Consider the following 8699-nt stretch of genomic DNA (forward strand, 5'->3'; position numbering starts at 1 on the left):
GCTTACAGGTGCCTTAATCTGCTGAGCTATTTGGCCCTAACTTTTATATCTTTTTCTTGCTTGATTGCACTAGCTAAAATTTCAAGTATTATATAGAAGTGGTGATAGTGGACATTCTTGTATTGTTCTTGATTTTAGAGGGAAGGCATTCAGCATTCACCCATTTAATATGTGGCAGTTGGTTTGTCATAAATGGCTCTCATCAGAATGAGATTAGACGACAGAAGTCCCTCTATACCTATTTTCTTCAGGGTTTTTATTATAAGTGGATGTGGAATTTTGTCAACGACTTCTTGCATCTGTTAAGATGATCAAGTGAGTTTTGTTCTTGTTATGTCATGTGTTGCATTTATTGATTTATGTATGTTAAATCACTCTTGCATCCCTGGGATGAAACCTATCTAGTCATGCTGTCTGATTTTTGTTTGTTGCATTCTGTTTGCCAAAATCTTAAGGATTTCTGAGACTGACATGGTTTTTCTTTTTTTTTTTTTTATTTTGTTGAGTCCTCATTTGGTTTTGGGAACAGTTAACTGTAGTTTCAAGTAATGACATCAGGAGTCAGTTAACTGTAGCTTAGTGAGTTTGAGAAGTATTGGTGTTAGCTCTTCCCTGATATTCTCATAGAATTCAGGGGTGAAGTCATTGGTTCTCGGGCTTGTTTAGTTGATAGGGTTTTTGTTATTATTGATTCAACTTCATTGCCTGTTATCAGGTTCTTCAGGATTTTTATATCCTCTTGGTTCATTTTAGTAATTCATTTGTATCTAGAAATACATCAATCTTCTGGATTGTCTGATTTATTGAAGTATGGATTCTCAAAACAGTAATGATCTTCTGGATTTTAGTGATGTTGAGACTTCATCATTTTTATTTCTAATTGCTCCTATTTTCACCTTTCTTTTTTTGGGTAAGACTGGCTACGGGTTTGTCACTTATTTTTTGTGGTACCAGGGATTGAACTCAGGACCTTACGCTTGCCAGGCAAGCACTTATTCCACTGAGCTATCTCCCTGGCCTGTTTATTCTTTCTAAGAACCTGCTCCTTCATTGTATTTTTAAAGACTCAATTTTATTAATCTTTGCTTTGATCCTTATAATTTCCCTCCTTGTACGATCAATGCATTTGGATTGTTCTTACCTTTCTAGGACTTGAGGTGCATCATTAGGTAATTATTTGGGTTCACTCTTTATAGCTGTGATGTGATAATTCACAGCTATACACTTCTCTTAGGACCGCTGTCATTCTGCCTTAAACAAGTAACTGATAAAACACTGTCACACACAGTGGCACAGTGGGTACTTTGCTATATTTCTGCTCCAACTATAGCCTGCCATGTGGAAGGAGTACCTTGCTATTTGAGCAATTTATAATAATCATGGGCTTTTCTTGGGGGACAGAGCTGATGGCTCAGCCTTTTGTTTCTCCTGGGGACTGCCGACCTCTCTGAGATTAACTTGTATCAGCAGAGTCAGGGGTCCCTCCCTGGAAACCGGGGTACCTTTCCTGACTGAATTGTTCTTTTCTGTGTTACTCCATTTGTCTAACCTCTCTGCATTTTCTAGTGTTCCTGTCAGCTCCCTCTTGATTCCCAGAGATCTACTTCTTTTTGTCTCCTCACCAAGTTGTTGTTTTCCAGGTATTTTGATTCCAGGTTCCAGAGAGGTTATATTTTGCTGCAGATCTCTATTCTACCATTTTTAATCCCTTCTGGCAGACTAATTAATAATGGGCAGACTGGAAACTATTCAATGTCTGTGAACTCACAAATGGATAAATAAGATGTTGCACATCTATATAGATTAAGCAACAAAAACAAATGAAATATTGATACATAATACAACATGGATGAACTTTGAAATCCTTATAGTAAGAAAGAAAACTGTCATAAAAGACCACAGATTGATTCTATTTACATCAAATGTCCAGAATAGGCATGTATTATGGTTCTCTAGAATAGACTCAATAGAAAATATATGTATGATTATGCTAAGCATAAGGGGATTTATGTAGGAAGTATTAAGGATCAGGGCCAGAAGGACCCACAGTGGGTGTCTGTGGTAGTGGAGTCACAGGACCCAGTAGCCCACAAGTCTATTGGTTGGTGCCACCCCCACCCAGGGCAGGGCTTCTTCCCTCGGTTTGCTGCTCTACATGTCATCATCTAAAGACACACCCAGAACTACACTTCACTAATTTGCTGAGTAGTTCTTAACCCATTCAGATTAACATATCCTGATCACTAGTCACGCAGCAAATTGAGAAAGACAGAAAGTAGGTCAATGATTGCTCAGGGTTAGGGTCAAGGTGGGACATGGGATAACTGCTAATGGATGCAGCATCCCTCTTTGGGGTGATGAAAATGCTCCAAAGTGTATTGAGGTAAGGCTTGTAGAACTCTGAGAATACTCTAATTCCCACTGGCTTGTACCTTTTAAGTGGATAAGAAGTGGTCTGAAAATTATAGCTCAATCAAACTGTTAATTAAAAAGAGAGAGAGATGATAACATTTCTGAAGTGAACTTTTGGTCGCAGACTATTTTCTTTGGTAATGGCCCTATTTACTGGGGCCAGCAGACTGTAGAAAGGGAGGATTGGAGAAAGCCCAACGAACTCTCTGGCTTTTTGCTTTGACTTGAGCAATTTATTTTTAAACAACCCTTTGTGAAATTAGCTACACAAGGTCTAGTTTTGCATATCGCCTCCTAGGGCTTTGATGTTTTTGTCTTGGGGATGCAGCACAACGGTGGAGCGTGTTTGCTTCTTTGAAAGATGTAATGGGTTAAGGGCCATTTGTCAGCTTTGGTTTTCTTGGCCCCTGACTCGTGTCTGTGTTCGACTCCAGCAGCTTCCAGCATCAATCACACAGCAGCCAAACACTCCATGAGCCACAGAGCTCTCCCCTCTGCTTTGAATATCAAATTCTTTTCTTGAATGGCTGTGCAGCCTCAACCTAGTGTTTTTGGACTTCGAGGGACGAGATCCAAGGCAACCTCGTAAACAATGAAGAAGCAGGCTGTTTCAGCTTCATAGTCACCCGGCTTTGCTGAGCATTGTGAGGCCCATAGGTGCTGGGGGCCCCTCGCCTGGGAGAGTGGTTGGGTGCCTGGTAGAGCTCATTTCCTAAGTACAGAGGAGGAGTAAGGGATGACTGTGAGAAAAACGGAGCTGGGTAGCACTGCTAAGTGCTCTGGAGGGCATCAATCTGAACACAGAAGAGGCTAGACTGGTCCTGTTCACAGGGCTCCCCAAATTTACTTCACCCCATACGTAGCACCTCCAGCCCCATCCTCAGCCAACTGTTCCAAGGGAAGCCTGGTTGCTACTGCAGTAGAGCTGTTTGTTGTCTGACCTAGGCCAGGCACGGGGTTAGGAGGCAAGGACCAGCCTGTAGCGTGGCCTCCACCACACTTGCTGGTGTAGGATCCAAAGTGTGGGATTCCATGCATGAGTCTCCAGCCTAATTGGACTGTTACTTTAGCATCTGTGTACAGAGGCCAAGAAATCAAACCTGGAAGTACGGGGAAACAGTGACTGGAAGGGAAGCACTGACCAGGAGGCGAACTAGGAGACTGAAGGCACCAAACGAAGAAGTATCGCTTTCTTACTGCACTTCCAAACTTCTGCTTGAAGCCCGCATCATTCCACATAGCTCCATTAACAATGTGGTGACTAAGAAACTGCCAAGATTTTCTTTTCTATTTTCTTTCTTTTTAATTTCATGTATTTCGTACAGCGTCTCTCTATGTATGCAGCTCAGACTCTATAGTGATCCTGTTTCAGCCTCTCCAGCCTGGGATTACAGGTGTGTGCCACCACACCCGGGCTTTGGTGGCAGATTTGGTGTGCCCGGGGGCGGGGCCGGCACTGCCCGTGGTGCCTGGGATCACACCCGCCTTGTGCTTGCCTAGGCAGGCACTTAGTCCACTGATCTATCTCTGTGGCCTTAGTAAGGGTTTTTTACAGGGCTGTGACCAGCTCAACAATACAGCTCTTTGTATTTGCTGCTTTCTTTTTCCTTCCCCTTTTCTATTCTGGGGCTATAATTGTCAATAAAACACACATACGTAAGCTTTCCTCAGGCTCTATTTTCTAGAGAAAATGAACTAAGACACAGACCAATGTGAACCTGAAAAATCAAAGTAGAAAGAGGGGCTGGGGAGATAGCTTAGTGGTCTAAGTGCCGCCTGGCAAGTGCAAGGACCTGGGTTCCATCCCCAGGACCGCATGCCATGTACCAAATAAATAAGTAAAGATTTAAAAAAAAATATTTGATAGTAGAAAGAGGGAAAAATAAAAGGCCCATTGACGATGGGATCAAAACATTAATGTAGATATATAATGTGCTGATAAGGAAAGATATATATTGCATATTATAAAGAATAAAAGGCAGAACAGTATATGTGATTCTAATTTATTAAACATCATTATGTACAAAGAAGAAATTATACAGAAAAGGTCTGGGGCATACACAAACTACAAAAGTGGCCACTGTTCAAATTCTAAGGTTTTATTTCATTATTTGTTCGTTTTAGATCGCATGTATACTTTCTCAATTAGGAAAAGGGTCACAAAGTCATACTAAAATGGGCAAAAATAATATTAGATATTTTTCATGGTTCTCATCACAGGTAGAACGACAGCATACCTTACTAGGAATGCAGTTGCTTTAGCTGTTAAAGTACCAGCTTAAAATCTGACTAAACTGGATGTTATGGTTTAGATCCCAAAAGTCTCACACATCTAAAGGTTGGGCACTTAGAAGGTTTGGGGATCATGGGGCCACTGCACTCATTGGTAGATTAATCTAAATGCACTTCTGTGTTTCTCCCTCCCCAGCTCTTCCTCTGCCTCTCCTCCTGGTGGCTATGATGTGGAGTGACTGTCCTCTATCATGCCCTTCTACCATGTGGCTGATACTGTGGTCCACCAGCTAGCCATGGACTGAACCCAAAGGAACCGTAAGCCATGATAAATCTCTGTTTTTGAGTTTCTGGTGTTGGGCTTTTTGTCCTGGAACAGAAAAGTAAATGATACTCTCAAATTTTGCATTTTAGCTTTATGGAACCACTTTCATCTTGTGAAGCAAAAAATTTGAGCAAACTAGGTTTGACTTGCACTGGTACCATCTCCTTACTGCCAAGAGACTCAAACCTGGAAAAGATATGCATAACGCCAAAGGCTCAAAGGGCCGATCTTTGGGCTCAGAAAAAGCTAGCTTTTTTTTTTTTTTTTTTTTTTTTGCAGAACCGGGGATTGAACTCAGGCCCTTGCACTTGCCAGCAAAGTGCTTATTCCACTGAGCCATCTCCCTGGCCCGAGAAAGCTATCTTGGTGGGAATCATTTATCTGGTTATTGTTGGCCTACTGGGAGGTTCAAAGTTCTGCCAGAAGTAAAAAGCTTTCAGCAGTGGGCTTTTGACTATGTGTCACTTGATTGCTTTTGCAAACTATTACAGTAAATCTGAAGACTTACCTTTGGCCAAATTACTTGGATAAAGTGGATTCTCAGAACTTGTTTTGCCAGCACAGTCCTGGTAAAGTGCTGTTATAGTGCTCTCTCCCTCCCACCTTCCTCTAACTTCCTTAAGTTGAGATTTCTCTGCTAGGACTGGGCCCCAGTACATTTTAGGCCCATAGGTGGGCCAACCTGCTATGAAAAGAACGACATTGGAGAGGCTTTCCTATGGTATTCAAATTCATAATTAATAGATATTAATGTCAATAATAAATTTCCTCTTCTCTAGCATTGGAGAGGTATCCCTATGGTTTTTAGATTGATTTATTTCTTTTCTTCACCATGAGACTTTTTTCCTTCAAAATATTTGAGGAGATACCTACAATCCCAGCATTTGGGAGGCTGAGGCAGGAGGATCACTGAGAACTCCGGACCATCCTGGGCTACAAAGTGAGCTCAAGGCCAGCGTGGACTACTTAGCAAGTCCCTGTCTCAAAAAGTCACTCACACACACACACACACACACACACACGATGGGTATTTCAATCTTTATTTAGATTCATGGCATGATGCAAGAAAATAGCAAATCTTTTCTGGCAGTCACTTTGAAATTAATTTTAGTGTTGATAGGACCAGAGTCTACTAATTCTGCTCCCTTCTAAATAAGAAACCCTGCCTGTGCACAAAAAAGTGCACTCCTCGCTGTCTAGGATGAGTGAGGAGAAAACTAATGTTTCTTCCTGTGGAACAGGCTGCTTTGGCAATGAGCCCAGGCATTTGAGAGTTCTCCAGGATCTGTTATTCAAATCCAACTCACAATTATGACTGACTTTAGGCAAGAGGCCAAAATGAAAAGACTATCTTTGGTTTTTCCATCCTGTCCCTTCTTGGCATCTCCTATTTTAACACAGCACTTACTTAGATGTTTGGGTTAGAAAAACAGCCACCCCAACACAAGTGCACAAGTAATCCAAGGCCGAGCTTCCTGTGGCTTCTAGTGATACGGGATGCCCCAGTATTCTGAAAAGGACAGTGGCCAGGTTAAACTCTAAAATCAATCCCCATGATATTGAAACTAAAATATGTTTGCTTCAGTTTAAATGTCGACTCTTCCAGAATGATGACATCCTCCAAAGAGGCCTTATTCATCTTTTGTCCCTAGCAGCTGGCATAGTCTCACAGATGTCCAAAAAAGTTCTTAAAATTTTTAAGGCTGTCAGTCCATGTTTTCCCTCATTCTTGAGTTCTCCAACTATAGCTATTCAATGACTTCTCAAAGCCTTACCACGTGTTTTCTGTTTGTAATCTTAAAAGAATTTATTTATGTATAACTCAGCTGGATTTTTTTTTTTTTTTTTTGTATTGGGAATCAAACTTGGGACCTGGGCTTATCAGGTAAGCACTTGTGCCACTGAGCTACGTCCCCAGCTAGCATTTATTTTTGTGTGCAGTGTGGCAATATAATTGTGCCCCAGCCTGAAATAATACTTTTACACATACACTGAATTCTCATTGATTTTGAATTTTGTTCTATTCCTGTCTTAATAACATAGTTTAAATAATTGCAACTTTATTTTTTAATTTTCATTTTATTTTTACTTTTTTTGTGGTACTGGGGATTGAACTCAGGACCCTGCACTTGCCAGGCAGGCACTTATTATACTGAGCTATCTCCTCATCAATAATTGCAACTTTAGAGCGTTTTTTAATATTAGATAGGGGGCTATTTCCCTCATAATTTCCAACTCAATTATTCTTTTAAAGTACAGATTTGACATTTCTACACACAATTCTTGCAAATAAATTTAAACTAATAACAAAAGAAAAGCTCATTAGAGCTGGAGAAATAGCTCAGTGGCATAAATGACTGCCTCACAAGTGTAAGGTCCCGGGTTTGATCCCTGGCACCACAAGAAAAAAAACTTTTTTTTTAATTTTATTTATTTGTGTGTGTGTGTGTGTGTGTGTGTGGCCAGCTCAGCCCACCAGGGGGTGGGGCTGGCTGGCATGTGGGGCTGGGGGATTGAACCGTGGTCCCTCTGCTTTGCTAAGCTTGTTCTAAGTAGGTGCTTTAGACCACTGAGCCATCTCACCAGCCCCCCCAAAAAACTCTTTAGAACTTGTGTGTGTGTGTTATGGTTTGTGTCTAGTTGTTCCCCGAAAGCCTCATGTAAGTCATGGGGCAGAAGCGGCTGGAGTAGCAGTGGGTGGCTTGAGGGGTGGGGCCAGAAGACCAGGGCGGGTCTTGAGGGGCGGGCCCAGAGAAGCACAAACTGTTGAACTGGCAGCATGCGCTCCGCCCCCTCCCCTCCAAACCAGCAGCCTCCCTTGGAGGTGTGGAGAGCTTCATCCTGGACACTGCAGTGCCTCAGTCTCTCCTTCTGACCCTGTAGAGTGGGGTTAGTGTCTACGATTGAGGTCGTCTCAGGCAGAGCGGACATGGTTAGAGAAGACAGAAGCACTGACCCTCTCTCTTGAGCACATGAGGCTCTTAGGTCAAGCTATATTGTAGACTATGAAACCTCCAGTAACTGTGTGCTAAATAAACCTTTCCTTCCCTCATTTTGAGTGTCAGGTATTTGTCCCAGCAACAAGAGAAGAGTAACTAAGATAGTGTGTATTTGCTTTTTATAGATATCCATTTGTGAAGAATTGGCCTTTTATAATGCCATGTCTTTCTATCTAGGAACAAGATATACCTGAATGTATTTTATTCTTATATTCATTAGTAACATTTTATGATGTTTCCTCATTTAATCTTTTATATTGTTAAGAATCTTCAGCATGATCATCTACCATGATTCCTCGAGTGTTCGTATTCAAGTATTCATTCATTCACTCATCCACTCCTCAGCCGTCCTTGGGCACTAACCACCTATGAAGCACTTTTGACATCTAGGGCGTGCAGTAGGGAATAATGTACATGCATATCAGGAAACGTGACTTGTCCTCCTCCTCTTGCTCCCAACAGAACTGAATGAGGACTTACATTCTTATGTAATGCAAAGTCCAAAGGAGGCAGTCCAGGGCTATTCTGGTTATTCCACAACACAAGTTGAATTCAGGATCTTCTGCCTTTCTGTTCAGCAGTCCCTGTTGGGTACTTGTCATTGTTTGACTTCCAGCACATCCAGCATTCAACTGCATTCCGATAGGAAAGAGGGCAAGGACAAAGGAAAAGAAAAGCATGGAGCCTGGAACTGATCTCCTCACCCTTTCGAACTTCCTAGAACCCATCCT

This window comes from Octodon degus, unplaced genomic scaffold (assembly GCF_000260255.1).
Source record: "Octodon degus isolate 3935 unplaced genomic scaffold, OctDeg1.0 scaffold00020, whole genome shotgun sequence".
NCBI classification, from domain to species: domain Eukaryota; kingdom Metazoa; phylum Chordata; class Mammalia; order Rodentia; family Octodontidae; genus Octodon; species Octodon degus.